The sequence below is a fragment of the Phaethon aethereus genome (genome assembly GCF_964289735.1).
Source record: "Phaethon aethereus genome assembly, chromosome: 2".
NCBI lineage: Eukaryota > Metazoa > Chordata > Aves > Phaethontiformes > Phaethontidae > Phaethon > Phaethon aethereus.
This window is the reverse complement of record NC_138582.1, coordinates 131,763,366-131,777,518: the sequence shown is the minus strand read 5'-3', so window position 1 is coordinate 131,777,518 and position 14,153 is coordinate 131,763,366. Positions and strand designations below refer to the sequence as shown.

At 37.2% G+C, this 14,153-nt stretch overlaps 1 protein-coding gene across 1 annotated transcript in view; it reads right to left on the bottom strand.

Moving 5' to 3' along the window:
• The window catches only part of TBC1D5 (TBC1 domain family member 5), a gene marked incomplete at its 3' end in the record, with an annotated part of 190,419 nt that overhangs the window by 110,345 nt on the left and 65,921 nt on the right, over positions 1 to 14,153 (bottom strand). The gene's annotated exons all lie outside the window — the stretch shown is intronic.

Sequence of the window (14,153 nt, the reverse complement as noted above, 5' to 3'; positions counted from 1 at the left end):
CCAGATCATTTTTTTTCACTGGTCTGTTACTTAGGAGTTAGCTAAACAAATAATTTGGTTTTTAATAGTTTCTGTATATGTAAGACTTTATCCACACCCACACATACACAAAGAACGAGAAACTCTATGTTTAAGGCTACACTGTATTCACCTATTTCACGTATGTTTAGGTTTACACACTGGGTATTTATTTCATCCTTTGACTACCAGGCAAGCACTGCAACCAGCTATGTGAGATAAACCCTTGTGCATTATTTAATGACTGAACTACACTGCAACACATCTTCTATTCTCCAGGTTCAGCAATTCAAGCAGCTAGGTCTTACATCTGGTCTCTCTCTCTCCTCTCTCCCTCACTCTCCTCCCCTCCCTGCCCCAAACCTTCACGCAGTACATCCTTTAACAGTCTCTCAAACTCCCCCCACCCACCCTACTAACCACATATTTACCACACTGTCTTGTTTTCTGATGGAATTTTTGTTTGATCCCAAACTTATTGTGGTGATTAGGAAAATCAGGTAACTGTTAACCAGTTTGTGAGACTTAAGAAAAAAATAAATGACTGGGCACTTGGAAGATTCAGCTGTATTGGTGAAACATTTTATTACAGATGACGTCTCTTGTGAGGTGATTCAGCAGCCAAGCCAAAGTTACCTCTGCCTGAATGCCATTTACTGAAAGCATCTCAAGAAAAAATACTGTAAATTTTCCAGGAATGGGCACACACGAAAAGCCCACTAATGATATGAGATTTTTCAGTGGAATAGGAACTGTTGGAATGTAAAAACAATGTAAAAACCAAAGTCTTTATCAGTAACCTTAACTTTAACCTCTTAAATCTCTCTTAAGGAAATGTAGCACTGCTTTTCTTTCTAACTGGATAATTAATAGTAACTCCTGCACACAGTTTAGAAAATAATTCTCTATAATGTTCAAAAACTGAAAAAAGTTACATAATTTTCTAGCATTCTATGAGATACTGCTGGGTATTATTCCAGCCCACAAAGTATAGAGAGTTGAATTTTTGGGAGAGGCTACTACATCATATACATTCACCTGCAATCTCTAGAGAATTTTTTACTCAGGTTGGTGGAGTTTAGGGGAAGTACTGTAGACAGATATTTGAACCATATGTTAGAAGAAAAAGCTGCTCTAAGCCTGGCATTTAATAGATCAAAAGCCAATTTAGATTAAAGATGCATAAAAAAATAAATCAAAGATAATTTAATCAACAAGGATGCTAAAGGCAAAGGTTTTACAGTGGACAAACTTTTTTGATTTAAAGGTGAGTCCTAAAAATAATTTTTGGTCCATCCAAGAGTAAAATCACCTAGGCACTCTTCTCTTTTCTTCACACCAGGAGAACCTAAACCGTCTTACGGTACAAATGTGTGTTTCCACATCCAACACCTGAAAATCTGAGTATGTGATATACATCTCTGATGAATCACCTGGCTGTTCTGAAATACTTCTGCACTGCCATGACTAGCAGTTGAAATGATGCTAGTTTCTGTACAAGAGAGGAGAAAAACGTATTTCATCAGATAGGGATGGATGTTGTGGATAAACAGGGGCCTTTCCACTCTTCCTAACTTCTGCCATTTTCTTTCTGCAGCACGTCTGAGCAGAGGTAAGGGAGATGGGCAAGGCCATCAGGGCAGGTCAATGAAGAACGTGTAAGGTGAAGCTACACCGAGCAGCAAAGCTGCACGGCTCTCTGCAGTATGTAGTAATAGTTGTGCTAATCTGACATACCTCAACATACAGCCATGCCAAGTGCAGAAGGCAGGAGCCACAGTCGGCTGCTCACAGGAGCATCGCCATCCGGCACCTCTTACATCTCCATTTTACATCTGGAGCCCAAGTGGATCCTGCAGTCAAAAAGCTCTTTTGGGAAGGAGGTGCATTTTCAGACTTGTTCCAAAACAGTAGTTTGCGGGTTTTTTTAATTAAAAAAGTTATTTTGGTTTGGTAAAGACACTACATTTCCCATTTTCTCCCCTCCTGTAAAACACCTAAGCTGGGGTCAGGCGTGGGACAGTGGCTACTAGCAGGCATTTTTACTGGAAAGTATATGCTCACCATGTTGTGAAACAACCAAAGCTTTCTCTAAGTAGTTATTCCACGCACATATAGTATAGATATGATGATGAGCAAACCAAGTGGCTTTTATCCCTCTGTTTGGAGGCAACCAAGGGAGCGCATTTTACAGCCACAAGTGAAAAATAATCAATTTTTTAATGACTGCATAGCAATACCGGCTCTCTGTCCCAACTACCTGTTTCCTATTTTTCTCCTACGGTGCATTACGTGTCCTATTTAAAAAAAACATTTACGCTTTAGGAAGAGTTTTCAGTCCAGACGACCCGGCAGGCTGCAGGCGCTGCCATTTGGGTGGGTTTTCCCTAACGCGGCCGGTGCCGCCGTTTCCTAGGAAACCGCTGGCACGCCATGCGCGGGGCGGGACTGGGCGCGAGGGGGGCGGAGCTCGGCGGGGGGGCGGGGCGAGCCCGGCCCTGGCCCTGGGGCCGGGTTTCAGGCGGCGGCTGCAGAGGCAGAAGTATCCAGGTTCAAATCCCCCAAGCGGAGCGGGAAAAGGGGGGCTCCCTGGACTCTCCGGCAGCGTATTTTTCACGCCTTTACTGAATTTCCATCTCGAGCAACCCTAATAAGAATAAGCAATAAACCCCTCCCGAATCCCGCACCGCTATGAGGTTTTGTGCCTATGTCTATGCCGAGGCACATTTAATGTACAGCGTAGAGAGGCGTCTCTCCTGGATCTAACTATGGATGGGCCAAGCAGCAGTGAAGAATAAACCGAGTTACAGTTGGAAAAACATCTTACTGAAGATGAGGACTTAGTTATAGTTAGGATACAGTGCAAAGATGAAATACTCCAAGTTTCCCCCAGAAGGACCACTTGAAGTAAGATTTAAAATCAACGTCACCCATGGGGATTCACGTAAAGATAGCCAACTGGAGGCATCGAAGAAGTAAATTATTTTATGCGAGAAGGAAAAATTAAAGGAAGGCAATTCTCTAAATGCTAAAATTATTACAATATGCTAAACAAGTATCTTTGCATTTGTAGTAAATACATATACATTGATATGATCTGGATTAATGGTCAATTTAACATGCATGCTAAATTTTACGCAAAACAAGATTCTTAATTCACTTGGGTTAATAAACATAAAATTCTGATAATTACAGATACAATAATGTCATATGAGCACTTTAAACATATGCTGTGGGAATTAAATCCTGGCTATTCCTGCCCACTGAGGACCAGTTTTTAATCTTCGATGCATGATATGTAGTAATGGATTTTATGAGTTGACTTTTTTAAATTTGATGATCAGGTTAATGAAATTTATAATGATATTTTTCACACCAAGTTCAAAATAGTAGTTAACTCCTTGGCAGAGGAATTCAGATTGGACATGTAATGGATGTACCAGCAACTGCTGGTGTGAAAAGATTAATCATCATTTTAGACTTTTATTAAATTAGATAAAATGGGATAGGCATGAATCAGAATATATAACAATTAATCACTGGACTTTATTGAGTCTTTTAAAATTCTTATTTGCTCCTGAGTTGATAACTAATCTAGGCCATTCTGTACCAGTTTGACAAACTCTCCAGATAATGACTGTGACTAGAACATTAATAATATCATCATTTAACAACAAAATATTTATTCTCTATGCGAACTATTTTTTTCTGCAGATGCTAAAGGAAACACCCCTGTCTTAGTCACCCCAAACCCTTGTAATTCAGCTCATTCTTTGCTATTGAAATCTTTTGCTTTTATACATTTGCTTGTTTTTTGAAATTTAGGTAATGGATACACCAGTGTGCACAGTTGACCAAAGTTTTTGGTATATCTAACTAGCATTTAATGTAAATTGTTACAGCTATGCACACTGGAATTGCTAGAAAATAAAAATTACTAAACTTTTGAAGTTTATTTATTGATCACTGAGAAACACCCCAGTTAAATTACCATAAACCTCAACATCACAACAACTACTAATGCAGCTAATAGGAATTAAGGGAAATGGAAGATACATAATAAGCATCTGGGGGATATAGAATTTATCCCATGAGTGTAGTAAAGAGCTCATAATTTAAGAGTGCCAAAACCCCAGTGCACCATGAAGGTCTTTCCTCACAAGTGACATTAATTGCATATCCCACAGATGCTTATTACATATTCTATTTATACCTCCAAGAAGAAAAATATTCGTTTAAAGTTTAAAGGTTTAGTACTGCCTAAACACAATGTAACACAGCTGTCTCATGATGTCACAGGGAATATCAAAGGCTGCAGCACAGAGTCATAATGTAAGAAATAGTTTAGACAGAAGATAAATTGGGGGATGCGTTTCAGCGGGAGACTCCCAGAGCTCATATGTACAGTAAAGCAGGATGTATAACTAAGTACTTTGGTTGGATATGAGATTACACCATTAAAAAGGTTTTTCTGATTACAGTTACTGAAATAAGAAAAAGGAGAATTAAATCTATGTCAATTCTTTTAAACAGTTTTTCAATATATATAACATGTCAAACCATTAATACTAATATATGAATTGCTAAGGTCAAAGATGCCATTATCTTTTCTACTGCTCAGTCTATACAAACATAAATGTGTCAGCATCAACATTTCTAAATATTAAGCACGTTAACATGTTGCAAACTTTCTGTGGGAATTCTTTCTTTTCTTCTATTGCCTGATCACTCTTTTGTGATTTCTCTCATAGGTAAGGAAGACAATGAGAACAATTCCTTGAATCAGGATGTCCCATATACTAGTTAACTGTATGTGCATTATTAAAAAAACCCAAGACCTGATATTGTCAATTTTGTATGTCATTCCCATGTGTACTTCTTAGGGAAATGGAATAAACCACAAGGCCCAAGCTTAAACTCTAACAGCTCACACAACATTTATTGATGTAAGTTGTAAGCAACTAAGGACTGTGTTTAGATGTTGCCTGGAATTTTTATTTAAGCACTGTGACAATATGTAATAATGAACAACATATCACACAGTTCTGCTGCTGCTACATTGCACGTATGGGTATGTGTATAGATTTATCCAAAGAATCAAAATATTTTTTACAAACTTCTCCACCTCTGCTAATAAAAACCTAGTAGCATTATTGGTAGGAGTAAGAGCAATCAATCAGAAGCAGGGGGAGTATCACTGTATTTCATTACAATATATTATATTATGAACTTAAAAGACAGAAAATATGAAATTTATTTTCTCTCTCCCCTTTCTCAAGATCAAGAGCAAAACAAAATATATTACTTATGTGGCATTCAAAGATCACTGTATTGGACACTTTTTCAGACTTCAAGGACAAAAAAAATGTATACAAAGGTAATCTGAGAGAGCATGCTAACATGGTCCTAATTTCAAATAAGGTGATAAGAAATAAAGAAAAGCAGATCCTTAAAAATTACAGATGACAATGTAAAGGTCTATGAAAAGAGATGCTCTCTTGCGGACTTCCAAGCGGATGTTCTATTGAGTGATGCCATTTTGCTGCTCTGAAATTTGGGAAGAATTATTGTCCTGTTGTCAATACATTCTACACTGAATAACAAGGTCTAGGTGCATCTGCTGCCTTCTTTCCTTACGGAAAGTGCTATCTGGAAACTCAAGGAGGTCAGCAGCGGCAGTTGATATCAAGCTGCAAATGGTATGTTAAGAGTATTTTCAGAGGAAGAAAATAGAAGAGCAGCACTCTTAGCCTTCTGTAAAAATTCAAGGGTGACTCATTGATTTAAACACATGGACTTGAAACCAGCTCCTACTCTTGTCTGCTTTTGTTCTTCTTCACTAGGCAATTCTATTTTGTAGTGTTGTACACAGAATTTCTCTTCTTGCCAAAATGTGTGGGGCCTTCATGCTAAGTTATATAACTTAACGCTTTAGGGCCTCATGCTATTACATTCAGTATGAGGGTTGATGAAATATTCTCACTATTTTTACAGTATGAGTTTGGTAAAATAATTCCGTTTTTAGAAATGTTTCTCAAACATAATTTCTCATTCTTTATCTAGACTAAAATATTGTGAATTCATAAAATATGCAAAAGTTACACAAAATTGTGCACCCGCATTAACAGCACTACTCTTGAGCATCCTATTCCTGTGACCTGTGTTAATGGATTTTATTCTTTGGATATGGCTGGCTTGCTTTAATATTTCATAGGATACTTTTAAAAATTCTTGCTCAAAACCACATCAGAACTAGAAAAGATACTCAAGGCATGCACCTATTTGGAACAAGATTTTTTTTTTTAATTGCTGAAGCTTCTACAACTCTAGCAAGATGTTGGAAAGAGGTTCACAAGGTCATGGAGAACTACTGTCCAGCTCACCCATTTTAGAAGTTAGGGCAGTCAGCTGTATTATTTTCAGGGCAGGACCTTTTCCTGTTGCACACATGTCCAATGCCACCATGTATTTATCCAACTCAAGAACTCCCAATAAAACAACTGTCAGAGAATACTCAGAACACACAACCCAAATTATACAGGTTGTCTGCAGAATTTCCCACCTTTCCCCCCGCCCCCCAAATCTCTCACCTCAGTCTGTAACAATCAGTTAGACTGAAGGAGAGAGCGCACTGTCCATAGGCATTGAAATGGCTATCTGAGAACTATGCTCAGTATCTGTAGTGGAAAAAAGAGGTGGACTGACTTCACTACCTGATTAACTATTACATCTGCGGGGAGAAAAAAGCAAAAAGGAAGCATTCTTCCCAGTGCTGACACTATACTGCCTTTAATTTTCCAGATTAACTGCATTCTACTGGGCAACCAGATACCTTTAGAGAAAATGCAGACTGGCCATATTCCTACAGAATTACTATTTCAGTAATTTTCAACAAGGTTTTCATTAGGCATGAATTGTGATTTCAGGATACAATTTTCTGCTAAAAATAAGGACTCAGATAAAAATGACCCCAAAAAGCTAGATGATTGACATGTTCTCCTAGGCTGAGAGAAGACTGTGCTATCCCTGAAGTTGACATCCCACACCTTAAGGCAGTTCATTAACTATTGTTTTTTTCTCAAAGGCAATTCCCTGTCATTCTTCTCTCCGCCCATGAAAACCCAAAATGGCCTAGTTTGTTCTGACATGGAAAAACAACGGAACATTAAAAACTTTTGAGTTTTTTATGAATTCCAACAGGCATTGCGCATTTAAGTATTTCATGCTCATTTGTTTAAAGATTTCAAACAGAATTCTTGTATCTGCACTACCTACTTGATTCCAGTTGTGTTTAAAGATGATGGTATAACTTTTAAATTTTACAAGTCAGGCACTAAATTGTGTTTACTATCTCTTGCCATTGCTCTTGTTGAGGCTTCTCTTTGTGCAGCTCTTTTTTATGTACATCGAGATGATGCAAAAGAACCAAAAGATTCTCAGGGTGACCTTCTGTCTGTATTAGTCTTCAGACTATCATTGCGTATTTGCTTTTATCTTAAGGACTGATGACAGGATGATCTTTCCCTGCTGGATGGTGTGCATGGTTGTCTTCATTACTTTATTATTATGTCTAAAGGTATGTCTTCACGGGAAGATAAAGGGTGTGCTACTAACACGTTTGCATGCCCATACTAACTTCATTCAGATAGACCAGGTAAGGACAAGCGGTGAGGATGAAGCACTGGTTAACCAAAACATGAATTATCCACAGGCCTGGATTCAATGGGAAATGCTTTCGATGCTAGCAAGTGCTTAAATATTTTGCCTACTAACATCATGTTAACATGGGCATGTTAGCAGAGTTTCATTTTTTAGGCATATGCTGAGATAATTGCCTTCTGCAACAGTTACTTGACCTACCCATTGCCTTTTCTGTACCAATTTCCAACATGAGTTTTCTAGATTAAGTTCTGTGTCATTGAAAAAAACAAACTGATGCACTAAATTAAACAGTACTGGTTAACCTGAACAGCTGATGTGATTTAAGTATAAAGAAAGCAAAGGAGAAGTAAATACTCGATATACGGCACCTTAAATTCCTTACTAGAGTAGAACCTCTCCCCATTCATTTTTCAGCTTTTACAGTCAATAGCTACTGACTACAAAAGTAAAAGAAAAAAAAAGACAAAGACAGCCTTCCAAACACCTGTATATATTCCTACTAAATTCATCACAGGTTTCAGAAGGTATTTATTCTATTCAAATCCACTAGTCTCTAAGCCTACTTATGTTTAATATCACCAGATTTTTTTTTTTCTTAAAGGGTATGTGACAAAAGTAAAAATGGAAGCTTGCTTGCTTCTTTCCCAGATAACGATAATTCCCTGTACTTCATCTGGGAAGCACATCACCTGCATCAAGGAGCAACATAATGACAAATCTGCATTCCATCCTCACAGCCATCCAGTACTACTCATTATCATCTCAGCACATAATTATGTGGCAGGAGAGTAAAACTCAGATGAACACTTTTGACACCTCATCCAATCCTTCATTCTGTTTACAAAGTGGGCTTTTACATTATGTATATGTTAAAATCTTATGTCTAAGGTAAGACTAAAATACTATTTGTGACAGTTGTGAGACAGGATAAAATCCAAAGTTTATCATACTACAATTTTCAACCTAATACACACCAAGAAGTAGCACAAAAATGAAATATACTTTTTTTCAATCAACGAACCAGAAAGCTTTTTGGAGAAACATAACAACAAGCAACAGATATCTATCATTTAAGAACACAAAAGGGTGAGTAGCCTCACTTCAAAGTAGAAAAGCAGCTTCTAGAGTTAAGTAGGATTTTCTTGCTGCCTGAAAGTGAGATACCTACCCTGATGCTTCAAGAATTGTCTACATTATTTACACAGAGTGAATCTTTTGAGTTAGTAAACCATCACAATACAACTGGTATGTCAACAGTGGGTGAGGCAATCCTTTTCTCTATCAAATATATTGTAGTTTTCTAAATTAGCTTCAGATGTGCTTTCTTCTGTCACCTAACTTTGAACTTACAGGGTTCTTCTTACAACTTTTTTTCACTATGCAAGATAGAATTTGCAGTAAAGTCTTCAGATGTCTGAGTCAGCCCCCTAAAAGCCTCATCTAAAAATCCAGTAGACTGTATCTCTCCTTAATTTGTGGGAGCAACAGTGGATGGTAACCTTTCTTAGAAAGGCCTGTTCATCTGGCATTAAATCCTTAACAAACCCTCTACTGACAGACAAGCTAGGATTTATATTCCATTAAAATCTGCTTTATATGTAATGCTTTGTTTAAGTCAAACAACAGAAAATTATTACTGGAAATCAACAGCAATACCGGTTACTAAGTTCAGGATTAATCTGGTCCTGGACATTTTAATGAGAATTATTACTTTGTTCAGAAAGACTTCATATTTATTTAGTCTTAGCCATTGCTAAATACTCAAGTATTTTAATAGCAAGGCCAGATTTTGGTGGTTCCCCAACTATATGCACAATAGCTCAAAGTTGCTTTCATTGTAATTGCTGTCCAATTAACTGATGACACTGGATTAAAAACTACAGAAGAATTGTAATTGGTTTGGACAATGCCATAGATTATCCCTCTCATTTTTTTGGTGAAGTGTGAGAATCTAAAATAAACACAGGCATCCTGGATGATCTGTGAAGTTCTCCTCAGAAAGACTGATCTTTGATCTACTTTTTCTGGAGATCATGAAGATTTCTTATTCTGATGACTAGTGGGATATTTTTTTTTTCTGGATACAATGAATATGATTTACGTTCCTTTACTGCACAGGTAAAATCCTTTAAATTCTCCCTCCAGAGACCAATATGGTTATGGAAAAGAATACTGCCTGGTACCATAATGGCATGGGAAAGGAACTAAAACAGGTGGATGCCCCACAGCAGTGCACATAGCAAAGCAACTAAGAATAGTAATAGCGGAGCAGCTCATCTGCTGTTGACTTTGCTGTAACGTAACCTTTCTAATGCTATCTTCAAATCTACACTCGTGCCTAGTTACCCTGTAACTTAGTTTGCAACTTTCTCTTCTTTTTGCTTCTTCCTTTGCTTCATGAGATAAGCTTCTTCCTGAAGTATAATTGTGGTATCAGCCTAACGGGCTGAAACGGCGTCTCAAACTGCGGTAGGCAGTATGTCTATCTGATTGATCATCATAAAGCAGAGTGGCAGCGGGAGGCAAAGTCATCGGCACCGAATGTTCTACGAAGGCCTTTTTTGTACTGAGATTAAGCTACCATGAAATATTTATGCTCACTTCTGCATGCGCTTTATTGTCTGTTGAATATGTGCTTAGAAAGAGTTTGCTTAACCAATATAATACTGCCACCAGTGTTATGATGCAGAAGCTAGTGAGTTTATGCCAACAGTTAATTTTTGTTCTTAAATAAAGCTTTTTACACTTATGCCTTGTCATTATCTCTTTGTGTACATTATTTCCGTACAACTGTATCATATATATTTACATGATCTGAGTGTACTTACTGCATGCAGTTCTATAAGAATTTCATTTGATGCAATATAATTCACTTTGAAATCCTCAGTACATAAAATAAAGTAGTAATAATGATATTATGTCGAACTTTGCCAATTGATTCATCTTTTCAATGAAATGTAAAAGAAGTCCTCTGCTACAAATTACTGTAAATGGAAGAAAATGTCCTAAAGTACAGATATTTGAAGACTTTCCTCAAAACTTGTCCTTTCTCAAGCTGAGAGCACAATCTGCCTAATTTTCCACTGCAAACACTGGCCATTGCAGAAATTGCAAAATGGTTTTGCAATAATTATTTTGTACTTTAACATGAATTAGATGTAAGGGTCAAAGAAATTAACACTAGCACACCATTTAATCTAGGACATTAATCATTGTTAACTCATCTAATTCTACAATTAAACTCAATATTCAATCTGTCAACCCTTCAGAGTATCCAATCTTTCTGTTCAGTCTTAGCATTTTTTGGTTTTTATTTAGAAAGTTCATTAATGTAATAAATTCCATTTTATTTTCAAACTATTCTTGTGCTTTACTTTACAAAGTACAATATTAGATATGATCAGATAATTATTATACTTTGGTTAGAGTGTATGCAATTCGTGGTGCTACCAGGAATGTGAATCAATGTTATTCTGCAAAACATTATCTTATGGTCTAAAAACAAGCTAGAGACATGGCAAATAAAGAAGACTGAAGAATGATAAGGCACAAAGCCTTTATCTCTGTATTGCTCGTTCCATTTTGGCTGATATTAATACCGGTTGAATAATTATCACAAGGATATGCAGCGGCCGACTGCAAGTGAATGAATGTGCAGTCTCACAAAATTTCCAGCTACAGAAATTCCTGGGCTAAGGCTGCTATTGTATATGACACCAACTTGAATGACCAGAGCATGGAAGTACGGCATAGCCAGGACCCTTGCTGTAACTAACAGGGTTCTCTTTCTGATCAGCACTGAAACGAGATAGCCAGGTAATGCGAAGTCTGCTCACTGATGCCCTCCAGAAAATAAAGAAGTCCTCTCCCTTGAGCTAAAACTTCACAAAACGTGAACTACCCAGAGAAAAGATTTCTTCTAAACTGGCAGCACCTCCCAGCATGCAGCCTGGCATACCAGGCTGAGGCTAATGACACCACTGTTTGCAGAGGACTAACTGATGAAGAGATCATATCACGTTGATGTGATAAATACTATAAGGAGTATACTTTTCCACAAAACCAGCATACAACCTTTGCACTACTGGACAGCAACCAAAGTTAATGAGTAGTACCACACGTACTGAAATGCCTGTTAAAGTTGGTCTTGTAAGCAGGTAAGCATAATTTCAAGAAGTGTGTCACCACATTATATTTTAACCATGTAAACATGGAAATGTACAATAGATCAGGGACCTGACCTCCCAGGAGAAGAAGTCTCCCTAGTGTTTGAAAAATAAAAGGACTACTTGTAAAGGTTGAAATCGACTGTATGAAAATACAAAGAGTAAGTAAGAACTGTTTCTGCCTTGCCCCAGAAGGTTATAGAAGGATGCAAAGTATAAAATACTATATTTTTAAATAAGTAAACTGTGTAGCTTGTTCAGGCTAGGGTAGACTGCCACTGAATACAAGCCTTTCGTGTTGATACTTTTCACCAGGAACACCATAATATCTTCTGAGTGAAGTTCCCAGTCTTCCTTCTATCATTTGAGTATTTCGGAGTGATATCAAGGCTGACAGATGAATATTTACTGTTGGCAAATCCAGTAAACTTCAGCAAAACAATAAACTCCAACAAAAAGCTCACATGAATTCTGCACTTGGGTTAGGTTTAGCAATTATTAATAACCTATTATGTTTTAAGAAATGCTGTTTCTAGTTCAAGAAATGTTAAATACAGGAAAAAATCCAGCATCTGAGACTGTCAGCTGGCTCACTACTGGAAATTACTGTTCTGAAGAGTTCAGACATCATTAAAGGTGAGAATAATACAACACAGTCATGTTCCTTTTCCTTTCATTTTCTCCTGTCCTCTATATTAAATCAGAAATCAGAGAAGGATATGACCTCACAGGCAACCTACTTTCCTCTTCTGCCAGTGCAGACTTATTCTCTATGATACTACCCGTTTCTGAGAGCTTTTCAAAGCCTGTCTTTAAAATATTCTGATGGTTTTTCCTTTGTTAATTTTGATATATTATTTTACAGTCTAACAGCTCCCTGTTAGTAAGGTTTTCCTGATAGTCAGCCTGAAGCTTTCTCTCATAATTCATTCCCTTAACTGTAAATTTCTTTATTCAGATTGAGTTCTATTTATGCCACACCAGACTGCACTGTTCTTCTGTTATTATAATGTTATGTTTTGAGCTAAAGTCTAATTTTTTCTTTCAATTATTTCTTTTACTGAAAGGCAAAAATCTTATACTGAAGTGAATACCTACAGTACAAATTATTTTTTGCCCCCAAAAAGCTGTTTGCAAATTTCTGAGGTTTATTTTATTTTATTTTCTGTCTGTTTTCTTAAGCCTTCATTAAAAAAACCCCACTGTCTTTTTGTGTTCCTTGATATTTATACTGCCTACTTATTTATTACTACCCCTGAAGTTTATTAGGAATGCTTGTTTTCTCTTCCAGACAAATGAAGATATGAAGAAAATACACGACTCTACACTATGCAAAAAATACTGCAATAGGACGATCTGTCCTCTTCATACTTTTGATACCTTGAGTTTACTTGGCTTATTTTTCCTCTCCCTGGAACCCACTCCTATCAAAACTATTTAAATAAGTTTCGTAGAATTACATTTATCTTCCTAATATATGTTAGTTGTAAGTCTGGGACTACTACTTAGTCTTAGTTCACTCTTCTCTTGAGGGTGTAGTTTGTCGTAGCATTTTTCCATTTTACTATAACATCAAATTAGACTTTAATGTTAAGTATTGCAGTTATGGCCTGACATTTACATAGTCACCTTTTTCCTCCCTTTCTACATTTTCTATTGAGTTGTTAAATATAATTCACAATTGTATTTGGGAATTCACACCTATAAATGAACCTTTTTTTTTTTTCTCATTTAAGGCAAAGCCAATCTTATTTTAAATCATTGCAAAAAGTAAAAAAAAAATTAAAAGCGTCATTTTTCTGTCACTGCAACTGCACATATGGCTTGCCAACTCTTTAAGGAATGATCAAAATCAGTCACATGCCTAGAATTCCAGACGATGAAGGCAAAAGTCTTCCTCAAAACCACAGTCATTCATTGTTCATCCAAGTTGCACGCTCTGTATTGACCCAGACTGACTATAGCAACCATAACTGGTTTGGGTACAACGCTGTGCAAACATGTGGACAAGGCCACAGCCAAAGTCTCACCTGGACCAATAAGCCCCCCTGGAACAGGAGCGCACAATACACAACCAGCTGAACAGATCTGAGCCAGCTTAATGGACACAGGACTACCTGGGCTGACTCCACATACAGACACTTTATTACCTTCGTGCCTTAACTTTTAACATGCCTCACCACACCTGTATTACCAGTACCCAAACCCCCATTACTGCAATAGGGAAAAGTTCACTCATACTGAACTGGTGATACAATTAAGTAAATAAACCATTCAATGCTAACAATTTTCCCCTTGTCCCCTTCT